The 22751-nt window shown below is 43.4% G+C and overlaps 1 pseudogene across 1 annotated transcript in view; it reads left to right on the top strand.

Annotated features, from left to right (window-relative positions):
• The window catches only part of LOC144535563 (complement C3-like), a 37732-nt pseudogene that overhangs the window by 11746 nt on the left and 3235 nt on the right, over positions 1-22751 (top strand). The window contains exons 16-40 of the transcript XR_013503676.1: positions 4930-5059; positions 5566-5634; positions 6086-6283; positions 6386-6503; positions 6611-6699; positions 9148-9287; positions 9663-9875; positions 13056-13119; positions 13220-13309; positions 13435-13640; positions 13986-14061; positions 14194-14353; positions 14474-14569; positions 15370-15506; positions 15692-15713; positions 16562-16648; positions 17574-17651; positions 17757-17924; positions 20081-20143; positions 20664-20745; positions 20858-20906; positions 21025-21115; positions 21204-21293; positions 21378-21480; positions 21646-21735. The product of XR_013503676.1 is annotated as a complement C3-like (transcript). The remainder of the gene's footprint in view (positions 1-4929; positions 5060-5565; positions 5635-6085; positions 6284-6385; positions 6504-6610; positions 6700-9147; positions 9288-9662; positions 9876-13055; positions 13120-13219; positions 13310-13434; positions 13641-13985; positions 14062-14193; positions 14354-14473; positions 14570-15369; positions 15507-15691; positions 15714-16561; positions 16649-17573; positions 17652-17756; positions 17925-20080; positions 20144-20663; positions 20746-20857; positions 20907-21024; positions 21116-21203; positions 21294-21377; positions 21481-21645; positions 21736-22751) is intronic.

Genomic DNA, 22751 nt, shown 5'->3' on the forward strand with positions numbered 1-22751 from the left:
AACGGGAATGAATAGTGGACAGTAATAATTTGTGGAGATCGAGTTTAACAGTTTACAGCTAGTATGGTTTTACCTGTAGATTACCTGTGTGTAAATGATACTAAAGTAATTGCCTTTAGTATTTGCCTTTGTCTCCATTGTGGATTTATAGGACCACAGGTTTAAGTGTTCATCAGAAAGCCTTAAAGGAGAATTCTGGTCGATTTCAACCCGTAGCTCTGTTGTTTGTAAATTAGGAGTACTGTCAGTAACGAGAAAAACGAAAACAATCGGTGCTGCCTACACCATGTTATCCTCCTGCTAGATTTTGCACCCAACAGGCTTAAACAGGGCTTAAACAGGGCAAGTTTTAAATGTGTTTTTAGCCTCTAAACATGTTCGAAATGCCATTACAAGTGCTTAGCCATATGCAGTTATTCCTTCCAAGGGAACACAGTGAATTTGACTGCAGTAGATGTGACAGAAAGGCATAAAAGTTGTGTTAATCCATACCTCTGTTGATTTCATGCTGTCCGGTGAAGTCCACACTAGTCGATTGCCGATCTCATACAATCCAATATTCCAAAATGCATTTTTTCCACACAAAAAACGATTTGCCGAGGTTCTCTCCATAGTAATGACTATGTATCAACAGGCTGTAACCTGACACCACAGTGGAGCGAGCAGAGCTGCAGTTCAAGAGTTCAACAGCTAGGTAACCTAGCAACGGCGGAGCCTGTGGGCAAAAGCAGGGAGGAGCTCAAGGAGTTAAGTACTCTGGCGTATGACTATTTTAGAAAAATAAATAAATTAAAAAGTCCACATGGGATTTGTTTTGATGCGCTGGATTTAACCAAAGCCCGTCTACGGAAAGCCGTTCCACTCTCTATTAAGCCCCATTGTACCGAATTTGGTTGCAGTTCCACCAGAGTTCCACTGGGGGTGATCACGGTCCAGTGCTAAATGAATGGGACTCTATGGCGCTAGATGGCTAAATTTGTCTCTTTCGCCTGATTGTCGTTGCGAAATCTCAGATTTGATTGTAGTTTTTGCCAGTTCAACATGGATTATAGGTTGAAAGTTGAATGAATGAGTACTTATGTCCTTTCGATTTCTTACAGGTTGAGTCGTTGTTGCCCATATCACGCTAGCATTCTGCTAATGAATGCTGATTGGTCAGTGACGGACTGATTACTATTGGAGATCCCGCTTGACGGCATCCGAAGCAGAACCAGAATGTCAGAGTGAATATTTCGGCGTGGTCTTTAAAACATTAGCAAACCTCTTTCTAGCACGTGTATTAACAGGGAGAGCCTAACCTGTCAGCTGTGTTGTCGATGCCTCGAGAGAAAAAAAAAGGAAGCGACTCAGAGCTGGCTGTAAAGCAGTATCTCTGGCCGTATATGTGTATGACGTCATTGACATTTTGGTGGAACCAAAGAATTTCTAATAAGGGAAGAAGTTCCACTCTCTCGTTACTTCCGGCTTCTGAACTGGTTGCAGTTCCACCAGAGTTCCATATAGGGGGCGCTCACAGGCGAATGCAGAATGAATGGGACTCTATGGAGCTATACCCCTCAAAATCCACTTTTCTCAGGATATAATTTTTTGTCTAGTAATTTAAATGTTGCATTCGAAAGGGGAGGCTAAGAAAATACACACTGTTGGGTGTTAGATTTTTTTTAAATGGCTTTTTTGTTCTAAAAAGCCTTTTAAAATGTCAATGACGTCATACACATATACAGCCAGAGATACTGCTTCACGGCAAGCTCTTTTTTCTCTCGAGGCATCGACAACATAGCTGACAGGTTAGGCTCTCCCTGTTAATACACGTGCAAGAAAGAGGTTTGCTAATGTTTTAAAGACCACGCCGAAATATTCACTCTGACATTTTGGTTCTGCTTTGGATGCCGTCAAACGGGGTCTCCAATCGTAATCAGTCCTTCACTGACCAATCAGCATTCATTAGCAGAATGCTAGCGTGTTACGGGCAACAACGACGCAACCTGTAAGAAATCGAAAGGACACAAGTACTCGTTCATTAAACTTTAGACCTATAATCCATGTTGAACTTGCAAAAACTACAATCAAATCTGAGATTTCTCAATGACAATCAGGCGAAAGAGACAAATTTAGCCATCTAGCGCCATAGAGTCCCATTCATTTAGCACTGGACCGCGATCACCCCCAGTGGAACTCTGGTGGAACTGCAACCAAATTCAGTACAATGGGGCTGAATAGGGAGTGGAACGGCTTTCCGTAGACGGGCTTTGATGGAACTTCTTCCCTTATTACAAATTCTTTGATTTAACCAATCATCGAACTTCCACCTACCAATGAAACGAGTTCTAGCCAATCAGATGCAAAGTAGGGCGGGTCTTTGCCGAAATGTGAGAGTGCTGTGCCGGTGTGGTCTCCGTGGTAACGCGGCTAAAAAAAATGGAGGCAAAGTTTATCAAACTTGGAGCATGTAGATACAGGCAGCTTTAGTTGAGAAAGTAGTTAAAACAAATGGCGCTGGGCATGAATAGAGGACAGGAGGAAAAGGGTGGAGACGGGAAGCCATTTAGCACTTGGTGCCTCAAATTGAGGGAGCCGGGTGCTTGCTTCTGCAGCGCGTTCAAGGAAGACACTGTACGGCAGCAGGGGTAAGACAATGCTTGCTAGTAACAAAGCTTCGGTCCGTGCACTCTGTAATACGAGTATGTTACCGGTGTCGTGCCAAGGTACTTATCCCCGCCAGGATTTGTATCCCCTGGCCGCGGGAGGGCGCGTGCTCTCGGAGCGGAGCTTCGGTCCCCCTACAGGTTGTCTCATTGGAACTACAGTTGCAGCTAAAAGTTAGATAGTGGAAGACTCGACAGGGTTTTCCATAGTAAGGGTCTCATTTATCTACATGAATACGTGTATTTGTCTGTTACATTAAGGCGACGTGTGAATTGTTTAATGCGTCGTTTATTATTGTGGATTAATCAACAGTGTTTTCCAAAGTTCCATATTGACATGCTCCTTAGCTATAGGCCTATCTACGTTAGTCATGCAGGTTAATGAACAATATTTTTTCCTCGTCTTTGCTAACCCATCCCTCCCTGCCCTCTGACGTGATTTCTGTTTCAATTTAATTTAGTTTAATATGGCTTTTCAATGAACCGCTTTGTTCACCTGTCTGCCATATAAGTTACAGAGGGGATAGGCTACACAAAATATCAGACCTGCTATAATGTGTATCCCCTCTCCTAACATGCAAAGGGTCTGTCCTGTCATGATGTGTGTTCTTTTCTGTGTCTACCAGGTCACAATAAACAACCTGAGATAATATGGAGATGTCTGCTGTTTTAAAGCAAAAGTTAAAGAGGGGATACACAAAATATCAGGCCGTTTTTCACCTGATATTTTGTGTATCCCCTCCCCTAACATGCAAAGGGTCTGTCCTGTCATCATATGTGTTATTTTCTGTGTCTACCAGGTCACAATAAATAACTTAAGATAATATGGAGATGCCTGCTGTTTTCTAGCAAAAGTTAAAGAGGGGATACACATTATATCAGGTGAAAAACGTCCTGATATTTTGTGTATCCCCTCTTTAACTTTTGCTTTAAAACAGCAGGCATCTCCATATTATCTCAAGTTATTTATTGGACCTATTTTGTGTATCCCCTATGTAACTTATATGGCAGACAGGTGAACAAAGCGGTTAATTGAAAAGCCATATCAAACTAAATTAAATTAAAAAATAAATCACGTTAGAGGGCAGGGAGGGATGGGTTAGCAAAGACGAGGAAAAAAATATTATTCATTAATCTGCATGACTAACGTAGATAGGCCTATAGCTAAGGAGCATGTCAATATGGAACTTTGGAAAACACTGTTGATTAATCCACAATAATAAACGACGCATTTAACAATTCACACGTCGCCTTAATGTAACAGACAAATACACGTATTTATGTAGATAAATGAGACCCTTACTATGGAAAACCCTGTCGAGTCTTCCACTATCTAACTTTTAGCTGCAGCTGTAGTTCCAAAGAGACAACCTGTAGGGGGACCGAAGCTCCGCTGCCAGGGGATACAAATCCTGGCGGGGATAAGTACCTTGGCACGACACCGGCAACGACCGCTACCGTTGCGACTGTGCCTTTACTGACCGAGCGTGATACAAACAATACGAGTGTGCACGTTCATAGCGGAACATGATTTGTCATTAACGATGGCCACTGTGTAAAAGCTATCTGAAGCCCAAACTGCCTTGACAAAGCTGTCTGTTTGGAATTAGCATGGCAGGTATTTACGTCCCAGAGTTTAGACGTCTAGCTATATGAAAAGATAAACAATGCGACGTTTTTAATAAATGTAAATAAAGCAGCTAATATCAACAAGGACAACAAAATCATGAATGTACTAATTTGCTTTTTTGATGATGACCTGCCAAAGTAGTAAAGTTTAGTTTTCACAATGATTCATTGTAGGATTATGATATTATTGCAATATGTAAATCCACATTGACTCTTTATTTAACATATGGTTGGAAGAAGTAAAAATGTATCCAAAACTTTTTACTTTTTAAAAATTATGAGTTTTATTATTGATATTTAATATTTAACATTTTCTTCCGGGGGAGCATGCCCCCGGACCCCCCTTGAAGGGTAATATCCTTCTCACCCTTTTCACCCCTGAACCGTTTTCATGCCTGTCTATTATTGATATGAATGGGCTAATTTCTAGCTATGAGCCATTTAGTGCTATTATAAATGGCAGCCTTACGTGTAATTGATTTCTGTGTACGTTTCCCATTTTGACCACACCACATACACACTTTCACCAAAAACTGATCAACAAACTGATCAACAAACTGTGGCGATGGCTACTACAACTGAACCACTTAGTCTTACTTACAATATGTCTGTTTAACTTGTGTAACTAGTGTAACCCTATGTCTTGTCTGCTCAGGTGTGGGATATTGTAGAGAAGTACGACACAGGCTGCACACCAGGTGGAGGGAAGGATGGTATGGGTGTGTTCTACGATGCTGGGCTGTTGTTTGAGTCCAACACAGCTTTTGGGACTCCCTACAGACTAGGTGACACTACTTTCTACTACTTCCTCTTCCCTTCCCAGAACATACTCCTCTTTAGGCTTTGATATTGTACCACTGAAATATCCCTAATTACAGTAGGAGAAAGAGGGTGTAAAAGTTTGGGGTTCTCTTTCATAGCATTCATTTCAATGTCTCACTATAAGCCCCCTCACATATTCACAGACACTAATATATCATAACGCATCAGGGCCCTGCATTCATACTCTCACCAGAGGTATGCCTGTGCTGGGAGGCATGTGAGATTTTCAGCATTGGGTGGTCAGTCAGTCTTTTCTCAGACTGAACCCTGTGCACCACAGACCCCGCAGGGTTATGGTGTTAGCAACAGATAAACGTGAGTGATATCTACGCTCTGTCTGTGCATCCTGCTAATAGGTTCCTTATGGGCACATTCCAGCAGAGGTTGCAAAACATTATACAGTACAAAACTCAAGTCTATTTCCAACCTTGTTGGATTCTGCTAAAGAACTTGTCTGTTGCGTTTCCAGAATTGAAATGTCCGGCCCCCAGCAGGAGGAAACGAGCTGCTACTATAATGGACGTCACAACCAGCTTAGGTAAGAACCACAGCTCTAAACTACCCAATAACCACACAACAATCACGTCATCTTCTGTCATTGTTGTTGACTTTAACAATACTTATCTTTGCCATGCTATACATTAGTGGAAATATAAAAGTGAGACTTTTTACTTCTTACGCCATTTACTTTATATGTCAATCTGTTCCTTCATGCCGCTTCTTTCCATACTGAAGAGAGAGGGAGCCCTCATTTCTTGCAGGTTTTACCCTCCCTTTTAAATTTTTTTTGTCATAGGATAGAGTGTGTCACATGTTGTACTGATTGTGATTTTGCCCTATTTTATTAAAACTGACTTGACTAGAAAAAAATATTTTGTATTTATTAAATAAAAAATATAAAAATTTCTAACAGCTTTCCAGTTTACCATTCTTTTTCCCTCCATATCTTCTTATTTCTGTCGTTCCTCCACAACCCTCTTTCTTTCCAGTGAGTCAATATCTAGACCAACTCCAACGTGACTGTTGTTTGGATGGCATGAGGAACACCCCCCTCTCATACACCTGTGAGAGGCGCAGCGAATACATCAGTGATGGTGCAGCCTGTGCCGCAGCCTTCCTGCACTGCTGCAAGGAGATGGAAACCCAGCGAGCTGAGAGGAAGGAGGATAGCCTCCTACTGGCTCGCAGTAAGACACAGGGACAAGGGATGGGGGGAAGCCCTGGGTGGTTATTCATGGTCATACTGGTAATTAGAAGACTAAATAGTAACATTTTTGATGACACTTTAGGTGAGGAGGATGACACTTACATGGACAGCAGGGACATTCATTCTCGCACCGAGTTCCCTGAAAGTTGGCTGTGGTCAGACATCAAACTGCCTGCTTGTCCTCAGGAAAACCCTAACTGGTGAGTCAACTAAAATATAGACACAAACAATAAACTGATGACTTCATAATGACACCACTAGGATGTAGAGCTATTATTTACCTCTCAAAGTGTTTTCTTTGTTTCAGTGACACCACAACATTGACGAAAAACTTTTCTTTGAAAGACTCAATCACAACCTGGCAGTTCACTGGCATTAGTCTGTCAAGAACTCATGGTGAGGATTCAGTAGTCTTGCATTGCCAGACCATCCTCCACAGGTCTGGCAAGTCCACAAAACATTCCAGGATGGGAGAAAAACGTGCTCTGGTTTATTGGCATTTCTTTTAACCAATCACAATCGTCTTGGGCGGCGCTATGCGCCGTAAGCGGCAATGGGGCCTCTGCAAAATAGACTCGGGAACGAACTTGTTTTGGTGGAACGTGTATGTTCAAAAGTTGTTTTAGTCGTGCAAGAGAAAACTCCTTGCAGCGATCTGAGAAAAGGTCAACCAAAGTCCTCATAAATTGACTGGAGAAAAATGCCAACACAAAGGAAGCCTAAAGCAACAGATATCCGGCCTAAATGAATGAAATCCAGCGGAATTTCCATTGGCAACGGAGTAATCCCGGAAGTGGAACGTCGTGGATAGACTAGGATTCAGTGACTAAAAGATTTATTGTGCTGTAGTTGTGCCTCTAGCCTTAAACCGCTCCCATCCCTTACAGTTCACCCCCTCTCTATCTGTTTCATCGTTTTTTTTGCCCCTCTCATCTTAAAGGGGTGATAGAATGATTATATAGGGCACGTGTCAAACTCAAGGCCCGCGGGCCGAACCCGGCCCCTGGCAGGTTTTGATCCGGCCCACATATCAATTTAGGTTCACAATAAATGTTGGCCCGCCTATTTGTGCACCAAAACAAAAAGACAGGAAACTGTTTTTCAAACGACAACACGACACACGAGCAGAATTTGGTAGATTTGCCGACTTTGAGACTCCCAGAAATTCCCACAGAAGCAGAGAGTTTAAATTAAAGCTGGGAAACTGGTCGCTGGGAGTCGACTTTTAAAATGTAATCTTTGTTTTGCTTGATTTGCTAAATTCTAAGATTTCTAAGGAACTATTTGCTGCCTTTTTAAGGGCTTTATGTGGACCAAACTGTAAGTGAGAAGACTATATGAGATATGGACTAATACAGTCAAAGATATTTGACTTTTTTTTTAATAAAAGCATGAAAATAAACTCTACATATCTGGCCCTTGATGCGATTCTCCTTTTCCAATGTGGCCCTTAGTGAAGTTGAGTTTGACACCCCTGATATAGGGTATTTTACACTGTTCCTTAAGGTCTCCTAATAGGGTATGTAACATTGGTTGGGTTGAAAATTGCCCGAATGCTATTTTATTAGGCCCTTAACTATCCTGTGAATATGGCTCTATTTGGAACAAGAGCTTTTCTTCCAAATATGGTATGCTCATGAATATTTAGATGAGCTGCGCGCTGATTGGTTTGAGCGAACCACATAGAAACACATTGGAGACGAGACAGCAGGTCTCATATTTCAGACACTGCAAAGTTATACATTGTTTGTCGGGCTATTTCGTTATTAAATTCACTTCTGAGACTTTTTTAAGCGAGAAATCAACTATATAAAGCTCAAACATGGGCCGTTTTACGAAAATTGATGGCTAATTGCAAATTTGGTAAGACATGTTGGACTTTAGCCAAGAGCTCCACACAGTCTGACGAGAAAGCGGCAACCTCCATACCCAGTGAAAGTCACCGTTTCCCTGGGTAGTGGACTACTGGAATACTCGGGGCTCCGTGGAGCTCCATGGAGCTCCGCGGAGCTGGCTGGCTGCCAGCTGCCGGCATAACTAGAGTAGCTATATTTACAGTTTGAATTTCGTCACGCCACTTATATAACATCTACCTCAAGGTCTTATAAAGCTAACAATGGTCCAATTTCAATTTAATGCATTTTTGTGAATTTCAGTGGAATTCTAAGAGGAGGCTAGCTAGCTCTCATTGATAGAGCTCCATCCATCCGCAGGCTCTATCAATGAGACTCGATTGTATTTCCCCAATCGTTTGTTTAAATAACTCAACACATTATAATTACACACATTATAAGATTAACTGGAACCTATGGTAAGAGATTGCTGGCGTAACAAGCTCGATGACCGCGCTCTCACTCACACACACCGGCCATGTAGCAGGAAGAGGGGAGCTGCAGGCCCTGGAGCTCTGTCAGGTCAGCGGCGTTTGGTAGTCCATTAACCCAAAAAACAGTGACTTTGCGCAGGTATGGAGTGCCGTGGGCTGCCAGCCGTGATGGAGCTCCATCTACCTCACAGCAGGCCGGGGTCTGTGAAGGAAGGCAGGCCGGGCGGCGAGGCAGCAACACAGGCAGCCAGTCGGACAAAATTTGCAATTGCAGATGAACAATGTATACAATTTCTGAGACTAGAGCCAAATGAGGAGGAGCCGCCAAGTTGACGTCAACTAGGCGGCTCGTTGAGATTTGCCCATTTTCAGAGGCAGTTTCAAATTGTGAGATTTGCAGAGGAAAGAGGTGTCAATGGGATTTTGAGGTTCTATGTATGTCCTAGTTACCCACTAAACTGTTATTATTCAACTATGACAAGGTAAAATCGGTTTTGCATTCTATTACCCCTTTAAAGGAATCTGTGTTGGCGAGCCATTAGAGGTCATTGTCCGGAAGGAATTCTTCATTGATCTCAGGCTACCGTACTCTGCTGTCCGTGGAGAACAGCTGGAAATTAAGGCAATCCTCCACAACTACAGCCCCCATCCTGCCACCGTAAGTCAGTGTTAGTCTGCTCTGGTGTTTCCAGTTCCAGACCATCCTCACTCAGAGAACTGACAATTGCAATTATGCAAGCAGCTTATAACGACATATATTTATGTTTGTTGTTAGGCAGCAATTTTTAGCTGCTCACATAGTGGTCGGGCCCAGAACTGAGGCAACCTTACTGGTACTAATGTATACAGTGTGTTTTTCCATTCTTCTGAAGAAAACAACGTCAAGCATTATATTTCTTTAAATTAGGAATGCATCATTGTTAGGTGACCTAAAATAAAACTGATGATTATGATCCTATTATTCACTCCATTGGATTTTTATCTTTAAATACTTCACATAGTCTCTTTCTCCATCTTTGCCTCGTTTTTTAAGGTGCGTGTGGATCTGACTGATGAGGAGAATGTGTGCAGTTCAGCCTCTAAACGTGGAAGGTATCGCCAGGAGGTTAAAATGGGGGCCCAAACTACACAAGCTGTACCCTTCATCATTATTGCTCTGAAAGAAGGAAAATATAGCATTGAGGTCAAAGCATCTGTTAAAGATTCTTCGCTCAGTGATGGAATCATGAAGAAGCTGCTGGTGGTGGTAAGAAAAACAGACTCCATCTAGCAGGTTTAAAGCTTATTTATACCACATAAGAACTGTTCTCTTAAATGTTCAACCTGCAATAAAAAAGTTAAACTTTACGTTTACATTTACAATGTTACGGTTGGAATGTACAGTATGTGCGGCTTCTTTCAGGCTGTTACAACTGATTTGGACTGATTTTCAGCTGGGATGTTGTATGCAGTCACTTGCTTGATTTGTCTGGGCTATCCAAAATCACTGTTATTATCCATTTTATGATATGACAATGCTATGGTTTTGGTCAGTGTTGAATCCATTTCTATGGAAGTAATAATATTTTGAGTTTATTTTGTAAGACCTGAGAAAACCTGTGTTGCAAATGGAACGTAGAAATTGGAATGTAAACAGTTGACCAGTGATCTAGAATTATGTAATTTGATTGGCTGTTAGATTTAGTATAAAAGGATTTTTAAGGAAAATAACCATGTTTTGTGTTAAACATTTGGGTTCGAGTAAGTACTGGGGGTACAACTACAACTTTGTCGTTGTGGTTACAATGAAAACCATAAGTTAAAGGGGTGATAGAATGATTATATAGGGTATTTCACACTGTTCCTTAAGGTCTCCTAATAGGGTATGTAACATTGGTTGGGCTGAAAATTGCCCGAATGCTATTTTATTAGGCCCTTAACTACCCTGTGAATATGGCTCTATTTGGAACAAAAGCTTTTCTTTCAAATATGGTATGCTCATGAATATTTAGATGAGCTGCGCGCTGATTGGTATGAGTGAACCCCATAGAAACACATTGGAGACGAGACATCAGGTCTCATATTTCAAACACTGCAAAGTTATACATTGTTTGTCGGGCTATTTCGTTATTAAATTCACTTCTGAGACTTTTTTAAGCGAGAAATCAACTATATAAAGCTCAAATATGGGCCATTTTACGAAAATTGATGGCTAATTGCAAATTTAGACATGTCGGACTTTAGGAGCTCCACACAGTCTGACGAGAAAGCGGCAACCTCTATACCCAGTTAAAGTCACGGTTTCTCGTTTACTGGACGACCGGGGCTCGGGGCTCCGCGGAGCTCCGGAGCTGCAAGCTAGGCTATGTGTCCCATTTAATCCTATTGGAAAAGATTGTTGCTACACTTTCGGCATAACTTTCGTATATTTACAGTTTGAATTTCGTCACGCCACTTACATAACATGTACCCCAAGGTCTTATAAAGCTAACAATGGTGTCCGATTTGAATTTAATGAATTTTTGTGAACATTAGGGGTTTCGTTAGCTGCGACTGTCCCTCTAATCCTGTTTACAGATCGCGGCTAGTTAGCTTCACTTTCGGCATAATTAAAGTATATTTCCAGTTTGAATTTCGTCACGCAACTTATATAACATCTACCCCAAGGTCTTATAAAGCTAACTATGGTGTCCGATTTCAATTTAATGCATTTTTGTGAAGATTAGGGATTTCGTTAGCTGCTACTGTCCCTTCAATCCTATAAATCGCGGCTAGCTGCAGGCCCTGGAGCTCCATTAGGGCCTCGGCATTTTGTAGTCCAGTAACCCAGATCCGGTGACTTTGCGCGGGTATGGAGCACCGCGGGCTTCCCTTCGTGACGGAGATCCAGCTAGCTCACAGCGAGCCGGAGTCTATGAAGTAGGACACGCCGGGCGACGAGGCAGCACCAGCCTGCTGAGCTCCTGCTGAACTGCGACACACAGTTGGACAAAATTTGCAATTAGCCATTAATTTTCGTAAAACGGCCCATATTTGACATCTACATAGTTGATTTCTCGCATAAAAAAAGTCTCAGAAGTGAATTTAGTAATTCAATAGTGGACCTCTGGAGATCTGCATGACCTAGCTAGATTCAGAAGACTAAGCTGGCCTCAGGTCAGTGGTGTAGCCTATGCAAATGTTGGGGCGTGACAAAGACTAGGATTTGGGATGCTTACGTCAGCTTCCAGCTAGGGCTGAAACGATTCCTCAAATAACTCGAATATTTCGATTACAAAAAATCCTCGATCTAAAATGATTTGCCTCGAAGCTTCGTTAAATCAATGTTTCCAACGTTGTATTGCTAACGGACGGTGTTTCAACACAAGCATCTCAACAGAAAACATTTCTCATCCATTCCACGAAGCGGACCCGACAAAAGTATATCACGGAGTTGTATGGACGATGAAAATACACCAAACACCAACTACCAAAAGCAAAGACAAGAAAATACGTAGCAGTGACCACAATTTGATCTAAAGAGCCAACTTGTTGACTATCCCTCGGAGAAACAGCTGATTGTTGCGCACCACTCTCTCTCTCTTCATGGAGAAACAGCTGATCAATGATCTACTAGCATAAGTGTAACAGAGCTCAATCTATTTTAATTTAAAATATTATATATAAATTAAAATAGATTGAGTATAATTAATATTTACATATACATATATTTACATATAGGCCTATATACAGATCAGTCTCAGGTTAAAACTTGTAGTTCTGAAAGTTAAGTTGCACAACTTAAGGTCATGTTTATGTATGTTTAATGTATGCCTTAGTGTGAGGTTGATGTCATTTCAGAAAATGTTTTCTTTAAAAATTTTATAATGTAATATGGTACTTAAATGCACTTCATGTGTTTAGTTTTTTGAGAGATGATAATGTAAGCAATGTAGGCAACAAAAATGTAGCTTTTTCCAAAAATGTAACCAAACTATCGTTTATTATTGCTCTTCCATAAAACAAAAGTATTTCTTATCCGATTATTCGATTAATCAATGGAATAATCGGTAGAATACTCGATTACTAAAATAATTGATAGCTGCAGCCCTACTTCCAGCTTTGTTGAGATTCGCCCGTTTTCAGCGGCAGTTTCAAAATGTGAGATTTGCAGAGGTTAGGGGTATCAATGGGATTTTGAGCTTCTATGTATGTCCTATTTACCCACCGAACGTGTCGTTATTCAACTATGACAAGGTAGAATCGGTTTTGTATTCTATCACCCCTTTAAAGGTTAGGGAATTATTGTTGTTACGTGTTGAAAAAAACATTTGACTGCCAACAGTTGGAAACAGTAAACCAACAGCAAACTCCTGTGTTAATTAAAGGAATCAGACATCAGACAGACAAGATTGCTCCAAAATAGTTGTAATTTCTAATGTTTGCCCTCACTGTTGTTTTTTCTCAGCCTGAAGGCGTACTGGTTAAATCTTCTCAGATTATACTCCTAGACCCCACTAATAAAGGTGTAGGTGAGTTTACCCATTTAATTAGCCACATTATGTAGTCATTTAGTAATGTTTTACCATTTTCTACCTGATCCCCCAACTTGCCCACTGTTTCTCCCTTTAGCTGGTAAACAAGAAGTCATTCTCAACAGTGGAATTCTTAAAAAAGATGTGGTCCGAAACACACCTACTAGTACACAGATCTCTATGACAGGTCAGATATTATAGTAGTTATATATATAATAGTTATATTTGGGTTATGTCATACAGTACCTGTACAATGAACTTTGCATAGGTGTAAATTGTGTGTGGTGTGTGATGTATGTTTTGTGTGTGTAGGGAAAAATCAAGTTCATCGTTTGGTGAGGACCGTTAGAGCGAACTCTCTGAGTACTATGATCGTCCAGCCCCACGGCTGTGGAGAGCAGAACATGGTCAGCATGACCCTACCAGTCATTGCAGTCATATATTTGGACAAAACCAAACAGTGGGGAAAATTGGGCCCTTTGAGAAACGTGACACTGCCCTCCAATACATCAAGGACGGTGGGCTCAAAGATGTATTTATTTGCACAGATACCAGAAATCTTAATAATTGATTGATTCCCCTCCGTGTGGGATTTTAAAGTTTCTGATTGGTAGAATTGATATAAAAAGGCAGTGTGGTAGACAGTAATGCATGCTATATCCTTGCCACACATATACACATATACATATACTAGGGACACTGAGAATCAATAGTCTGAAAGCAACACATAGACTCATAGACCATGTTTTAACCAGGGTTGTCAGTACAAACAAAAACCTATGCCAGCAGAATCATTTGAAAGATGCTATAATCACAGAATGTAACAGGACTTCTCAAACTGGTTGTGTGTTGTTTGTGTCCAGGCTACCAGAATGAGCTTGTCTTCCGTAAAAATGATGGGTCTTTTGCTGCTTGGCCGGATCAAAAGAGCAGCACCTGGTGAGGCATCTAAACATCCATGAACTCATATGTAATTGTTTGTACATCCTCCTCTAACTTAGATTCTGACAATGTGTGGATGATGTTTGTCATGTGTGAATAAATGAAACTAAGCTTCCTCTCCTCTCGAAGGCTGACAGCTTATGTTGCCAAGGTGTTAGCAATGGCTTACAATCTGGTGGCAGTGCAAACTCAACACATCTGTGAAGCCATCAGGTTTCTGATTCTCAAAGCACAGCAACCTAACGGCTCGTTTAAAGAAATTGGAACGGTTATCCATGGAGAGATGATTGTGCGTATACTGATTTCATTGACATCTAATCTTAATCTTGGTGCTACAAAAACAGCTGATCGAGATGAATACAATTACCTATGTGAATATGAAAAACTATGTGTGTATGTGTGCGTGTAGGGTGATGTGGCAGGCGCAGATTCAGATGCCTCCATGACGGCCTTCTGCCTCATTGCCATGCAGGAGTCTCGCACCATATGTTCTGCCAGTGTTAATGTGAGTACATTCATCTGCAAACAATGTTTTCTCTTTTTCCCTCACCTTTTTCACTTCTTCATTTACTGACTCCACAATAGTGTTGAGTGACACAAAGTTAATGTATTAGTCATCTTAGTCTTTTTTAAACATTATCATTAGCCACTTAAGTTAATGTAGTTGTTTAATGATGTGCTTCTTGGCCTTGGAATTACCATTTAGTTACCACTCTAGGTAATGTTCCACAGACATGCTGACGATTGCAGCCTACATTAGAGCAGACAAAGACAATGTTTTATTGATTCCTTACATTTTTTCGTTTGTTTCTTTAGTTTTAGAATTGTTAAAAAAACTGCTTGTATGAAGACGCTCCTACCACATTCCCATACTGGAATCAAAGGTCCCCAGCTCCCCAGAGCGAGGGGTTTAGTGAATGGTCAATTTTGCTAAAAGGATTCTTTTGAAAGCAATTGACACATTCAAATTGGAGACAAATTGTCCTATTAAAGGTTGTATTATAAAAAGTGACCACTTTTCTACAGTCTTCATCTCTGCTTTTAAATACTGTAGCAGATTAACAAAGACATCCCATTTTCACACCACAGACACCTCTCTGACACGAATGGTGCTTAATGAGTGCCTCGTTTTTGTCGGTTTGATTGTTGACATGTCAAAGCGATGCATAAAAATGTCTTGCTGCCTTTCAATCCAGTCTCAGCTATTGTCCAAGGTTAAAATTATACGGCATTTCTGAACAGACGTGGATATATTTGAAATAGATGCACTACTGTTATCTGACCTTGTTTTTTCCTTCTGTCCAGAGTCTGCCAGGCAGTATTGACAAAGCAGTGAACTATCTGGAAAGCCGTCTTCTCTACCTCATCAACCCATATGCTGTTGCCATGACGTCATATGCCCTGGCCAATGAAAACAAACTGAACATTCAGATCCTCTACAAGTTTTGCTTCTCCAGGTGTCGTCACACAGCAACATTCTTAAACTAAAATTCAGAAACACAATATATGGTGTGATAAATAGATAAAAAAAATACTACACATCCACAAATAATAACTTTAATAGAATTATAAGAGCCGAAATATCAAAAATATGTTTGAGCTATTTTAGAAAAGTGTTTTTTCATAGATACTCCACTAGAACTGATAATGTTATTTTTCAGCCATATAGTGTCCTGCTTAGTACATATTGGTAAGAATCTTTCAATAACAACTCTTACATTTATATCTGAATGTAGCATGGGTAATAACAATTTAGCAGTAGTACTTCTCAGTACTGAACAGAGCAGACACAATATGGGATTTTAGCTATGCATTGAATCCAACTATCTTTAACTAAGAACAGTTTACCTCTATTCGGCATGGCTTCTCCCAGTGGCTCTCCTGCTTCTAAAAAGAGATGGCACAGCAGATGTTTCCACAAACCCTTGCTGTTACCTTCAACTATCTCTGAATGCTTGTCCCTGCTGTAGTCATCTTCGGCAAGATTTCCCAGTAATGATGTCGGTGCTTTTGCGTCATATATGGGGATTTTTACATCACAGGGAGCCATTGTTTGCATCGTTTTACACCTGATGGTAATCGGTGGTAGTTTAGGGTCACTTGGTCCTCTCTTCTTTTCTGTAGCTGCGGCATCCAGGCACCATACACCATGGAGGCACTTTGTATATTTATATCGTTTGAATCGGTTGTCTGAATGAAGAATGCTTCAATTGACTACATTTGCCATCAATCCCGACTGGACAGACACAAAAAAGGTGGTGAAAAATCATTACTCAGTCGAGCTCTCATGTAGCTTGTATATTAATTTCTGCTTAAATGGCCTTACTACGATAGAACGATTAGTTAAAACTCTTAAGCAGATTTTGACTTTATTTTGTATGTTTCATCTCTATACAATTCAATATTTTAAGATGAGGAATTGGGGAATTATTAGTAAATGAATCTTGTTTCAGGTAAAGCATAGTAATATAAAGATTTGTGTGTATGTCTTCCTCAGACTTTGTCCCACTGGCCGACACCTAAGGGATACGTTTACACACGGGAGGCCACAGCTTACGCTCTTCTTGCTCTGGTCAAGGCCGAGGTGAGCATATCCCACTTGTGTCACTAATCAGGACTCTGACAGAAAACATACAACTGAGTCCTCATCCATCCTACCTCACTGAAAGGGTAGGGAGTTTGCAAACAAAAGTTGGTGAAAGTGTCTCCCAATGTAACTGCCTCAGTTTTACACTTTTTAAGTAACCATATTTTTCCAGTTATTAATTTGGCTCATGTCAACCTTTTACATTATTGGTGACCACTTCACAGAGCACTTTATGATTATGAATAGATATATAGAAGGCATGTTTCTTCACCTTTTGCAATGACTTAGTATTGAGTTGGCTATATAGTTTATAGACGGCTCCAGTTCAAAGTACATCTTATCAGTACAGACGCTGCTAAAACAAGCCTGTTCTACTAGCTCAAACTTGAGACACTTATCTCTTTAAATGATTTTTAAAACTTAAACTTGAAATATTTTTTGTGGTACCTATTGTTGCTGTTGTGATTTATTGTTGTTGGATACTGCTATGTGACCTTGTCATGGCCTGGTCTTATTTGCAAAAGAAGTTTTTATACTTAATGTGACTTCCTAGAAAAATAAAGGTTATATATATATATATATATATATATATATATATATATCATGACATAGTAAAAACAAGGGACTGATGTGAACATCCTGTTCAGCATAATCACACAATAATGACTTGAATATGGCAAAAACAAAAACATGTAGTTTGTGATTGTTTGCTTTTATCAGGCAAGTTTCAACTCTCTGCTGTTTGATTGTGTCATAATACAAACAAATGATTTAGAAGCTCTATGGTAGGCTTTGGAAACTGGCAGATTACAACAAGTATAACTGTAAACTAATCAGGACTTATCTCTAGTTGTACTAAAGTTAACAAAGTTAGGTCAACCATAGACCATTTCAACCATTGACTTGTCTTCTGCTAATAAAGGCATTTCAAGACGCCATACCTGTTGTGAAATGGTTCAACACCGAGGTGGAGGATTGCGGAGGCTATGGTTCAACTCAGGTAACACAGACCCCTCTCTCCATCTTGATACCTGCAGCTTATGTTAGCTCATAACCTATATTTCTTCTAAATCTTGTTCCCGTCCTTCACTCTTTCTCTCTCTAGGCTACTATAATGGTGTACCAGGCTTTAGCGGAGTACTGGACTAATGCTAAAGATCAATCTGAGAAAAATCATCTGAATGTGGACATCTGGTTGCCGGACAAGTCAAAGCCTGACAAGTACAACTTCAACTGGGATAACCATGGCAACAGCCAAGGTGGCAGCAGCCAAGTATTGATTAGTGGTGGCGGTAGCGGTGGTGGCGGCAGCAGGGGGGGCAGCGGCAGCGGTGGGGGTGGTGGTGGAAGCAGCGGCGGCAGCGGTGGCAGCGGTGGTGGCGGCAGCGGTGGTGGCGGTAGCGGTGGTGGCAGCAGCGGCGGTGGTGGTGGCGGCAACAGTGGTGGCGGCAGTAGCGGTGGTGGCGGTAGCGGTGGTGGCGGTAGTGGTGGTGGCAGCGGCGGTGGTGGTAGCGGTGGTGGCGGTAGCAGTGGTGGTGGCGGCAGCAGCGGTGGTGGCGGTAGCGGTGGTGGCGGTAGCGGCAGTGGTGGCAGCGGCAGTGGTGGTGGTAGAGGCGGCAGCGGTGGCAGCGGTGGCGGCGGCGGCAGCGGTGGTGGCGGCGGCAGCGGTGGTGGCAGCAGCAGCGGTGGTGGCGGTAGCGGTGGTGGCGGTAGTGGTGGTGGCAGCAGCGGCGGTGGTGGTAGCGGTGGTGGTAGTGGTGGTGGCGGTAGCAGCGGTGGTGGCGGTGGTAGCGGTAGCGGCGGCAGCGGTGGTGGCGGCAACAGTGGTGGCGGCGGTACAGCGGTGGTGGCGATAGCGGTGGTGGCGGTAGTGGTGGTGGCAGCAGTGGCGGTGGTGGTGGCGGCAACAGTGGTGGCGGCAACATGGTGGCGATGGCGATGGTGGTGGGGCAGCGTGGTGGCGGCAGCGGTGGTGGCGGCAGTAGCGGTGGTGGCGGCAGCGGTGATGGCGGCAGTGGTGGTGGCAGCAGCGGCAGTGGTGGTGGCGGCAGCGTGGTGGCAGTGGTGGGGGCGGCAGCGGCAGTGGTGGCGGCAGCGGTGGCAGCGGTGGCGGGAGCGGCGGTGGCGGTAGCGGTGGTGGCGGCAGCGGCAGGGGTGGCGGTGGTGGTGGTAGCAGCGGCAGCGGTGGTGCAGCGGCAGCGGTGGTGGCGGCGGCAGCGGTGGTGGCAGCAGCAGCGGTGGTGGCGGTAGCGGTGGTGGCGGTAGTGGCGCGTGGGCGGTGGTGGTAGCGGTGGTGGTAGTGGTGGTGGCGGTAGCAGCGGTGGTAGCAGCAGCGCGGCAGCGGTGGTGGCGGCAGCAGCGGTGGTGGCGGTAGCGGTGGTGGTGGTAGCGATGGTGGCGGTAGCGGTGGTGGCGGTGGTGGCAGCGGCAGTGGTGGCGGTAGAGGCGGCAGCGGTGGCAGCGGCGGCAGCGGCGGCAGCGGCGGCAGCGGTGGTGGCGGTAGTGGTGGTGGCAGCGGTGGCAGCGGTGGCAGCGGTGGCAGTGGTGGCAGCGGTGGCAGCGGTGGTGGCGGCAGCAGCGGTGGTGGCGGTAGCGGTGGTGGCGGTAGCGGTGGTGGCGGTAGCGGCGGCAGCGGTGGCAGCGGTGGTGGCGGCAGCAGCGGTGGTGGCGGTAGAGGTGGTGGTGGCGGTAGCGGTGGTGGCGGTAGCGGCGGTAGCGGCGGCAGCGGTGGCAGCGGTGGTGGCGGCAGCAGCGGTGGTGGCGGTAGCAGCGGTGGTGGCGGTAGTGGTGGTGGCGGTAGCGGTGGTGGCAGTAGCGGCGGCAGCGGCGGCAGCGGTGGCAGCGGTGTTGGCGGCAGCAGCGGTGGTGGCGGCAGCGGTGGTGGCGGTAGTGGTGGTGGCAGCAGCGGCGGTGGTGGCAGCAGGGAAGGCGGTAGCAAGGGTAGCTACGGTGGTGGCAGTGGGGAAGGCGGTCGCAAGGGTGGCGGCAAGGGTGGCGGCAAGGGTGGCGGCGGTGGCGGTAGCGGCAGCAGGGAAGGCGGTAGCAAGGGTGGCGGCAAGGGTGGCGGCAAGGGTGGTGGCGGTAGCGGCAGCAGGGAAGGCGGTAGCAAGGGTGGCGGCGGTGGTGGCAGCAGGGAAGGCGGTAGCAAGGGTGGCGGCGGTAGGCGCTCCCGCCGTAGCAGGGGTGGCGGCAGCGGTGGTGGTGGCGGCAGCAGCGGTGGCGGCAGCAGCGGTGGCGGCAGCAGCGGTGGCGGCAGCAGCGGCGGGACCAGAACATCTAAAGTGAGAAGACACACTAACAACCGCATAGTGGCTCATTAATATCATCATTCCTGATGTTTTCTGTATGCCTGTTTTGTGTGTGTGTGTGTGTGTGTGTGTGTGTGTGTGTGTGTGTGTGTGTGTGTGTTTGCATATTTAAATCCACCAGATCAACGGTATAAACCAGAATATAAAAGTAATTGCCACGGGCACAGGGGAAGCAATGGTGAAAGTAAGTACAATTTGTCATTGTTCTGATTTTTATCATCTTTTGTGACAGGTGACCTACAGTATCTTACAGTAATTTTGTATTTCTCAATCATGTTGTCTCCTTTTGTAAACAGTAACGATTCTGGCCAGCTAACCTAACGTAGCTGTGAGCTGTCAAAACAGCAGGGCAGGACAGAAAATTTAAATACACCACCAAATCTAAGCACAGTAGAACTGAATAGTTTCCATTTGTATCCCCCCCAACCTAAATCTTGGCAGTTATGCTGTAAATGTAAAATGTACGTTTACAGTTTACAGAGTTTGTATGCATAAATACTAAGCTAACACTATGTGACAGAGACATAGAAAATGTTTCTATAAGTTCCCTAAAAGAAAAGTATGAACCTGAAAATTAGCATATTATTTCTCCATCATTGTCCTTTTTGAGTCTCTGAAAAGACCAAAGACTTATTTTAGATATTTTTAATGTAGATGTCTATTAGTTCATCACATATTAAGATGCACTTTTATCTATGTGACAGATGGTGTCCCTGTATTACGCTTTGCCTAAAGAAAAGGACAGTGACTGTCAGAAGTTTAACTTGTCAGTGCAGCTCCTCCCAGGTAATTTGGTACCCTCTCTGTTGTTGTTTTTTTCTTCTGCCAAGTACCTTACCTTATGAGAAACTGATAAACAAAATATTCAACTACTCAATACATTATTTTGCTCCTGCAGAGAAAATGGATGAGGATGAGAACATATACAAGCTCAGAATAGAGGTTTTGTAAGTATAATCAAGAAGTCATACTGACAACAGTTATAGTAATATGGACATTTATTACCAGCTAGCCCCTACATTACCCTTTTCTGTTATTTAATTATTCTGTCCATTCTGTGTGCAGGTATAAGGACAAGGACAGTGATGCATCCATGTCAATCCTGGATATTGGCTTGCTAACTGGCTTCACCGTTAACACAAATGACCTGGACTTAGTAAGAACTTGTACAGATATACATAGAAATACAAGTCTGTGTTTTAAGGTTTAAAAAGTTGTCTGACAGTGTGTGTGTGTGTGTGTAGTTGTCTAAAGGACGAGCCCGCATTATTGCAAAATATGAGATGAACACAGTCCTGTCAGAAAGAGGCTCACTCATCATCTACCTGGATAAGGTTAGATGTCTGTTTCCTACCTCTGTACTTTTTCTCTCTGCCTTGTTCTTCCTTTCTTTATCTCTATCTCACATTTGTCCACAGGTTTCTCACACACGACCAGAGGAGATCACTTTTAGGATCCATCAGAAGCTGAAAGTGGGAGTCTTACAACCAGCTGCTGTGTCTGTCTATGAATACTATGACCGTGAGTCTCAGAGACACTTTGAAACATATGATGCCTCCATGTGCATTTCTGCCAATAGATGTCAGATTAGATAACACAGGAAATGCAGGCATTATTATAATTATTATATACTTTTAAAAAAAAAAAATTATGTACATATTCTGAAATCTTTCTTTCCCATTGCAGAAACAAATTGTGTGAAATTCTACCATCCAGAGAGGAAAGCAGGAAAGCTGCTGCGGCTCTGTACAAGTGATGAATGCACATGTGCAGAAGGTAACCAGGATGATGTCAAACTGACGTAATCCGTTGTCTGTAAACATAAATGTTATATCTGAAATTCTTGAAAGAACATTTAAACCCAACACTAACATTGTGCATCTAAAGCATTGATCCATCATGTGGAGGCTTATCATCCTGTATCGTCTGTAAACTGCAGCAATTTATATATATATATATATATATATATAGAGAGAGAGAGAGAGAGAGAGATGTAAACATGTAAACAGTTTTTAAGTATTTAAGTATATAAAGATAACAGTAAGTATATAAAGATAACGTGACACTTGAAAGATAAAGTGACATGTGATGTGATCCTATGGGATGAAGCTGTCCCTGAGCCTGGTTTGTGGCTGCAGTGGTTTGCGTCTTCAATAATCCTTTTGGTTTTCTTCCTGCACCGCTGGGTGTAGAGGTCCCCCATAGATAGCAACCCCGCCATGGTGATATGCTTAGCAGTTTTTCACCACCATCTGTAGAGCCTTACTGTTGATGGCAGTGCTACTTCTATACCAGGCAGTGATGCAACCGGTCAGGCTACTCTCGATGGTGCACTGGTAGAAGTTGCAGAGTATCCTGGAGTCCAAGTTGAACCTCCCCAGCCTGCAGAGGATGAAGAACTGCTGTCTAGCAGTCTTAGTGATGGTGTTGGTGTCATGAGCCCAGGTCAGTTCCTCACTGATGATAACCCCGAGGAACCTGAAGCTGCTGACTTTCTCCACTGCAGTCCCATTGATGGAGATGGGGATGTGTCCTTCTCTCTGTCCCTTACTGTAGAGTACAATCAGCTTCTTTGTTTTACTGACGTTTGGATGGAGTTTGTTGTCTTTGCACCAAGATGTTGGGGCTCTGACCTGTTCTCTGTAGGCCGTCTCGGCGCCGTCGTTGATCAGGCCGATGACAGTGGTGTTGTCAGTGAACTTTATGAATATTCCGTCAAGTCAGTAAGCACCTGTAGGATCTAGTATGATCAGAGCAGCAGTCTAGCTAAAGAATAGCTCATTATAATACTT

Source organism: Sander vitreus, chromosome 2, assembly GCF_031162955.1.
Source record: "Sander vitreus isolate 19-12246 chromosome 2, sanVit1, whole genome shotgun sequence".
Taxonomy (NCBI): domain Eukaryota; kingdom Metazoa; phylum Chordata; class Actinopteri; order Perciformes; family Percidae; genus Sander; species Sander vitreus.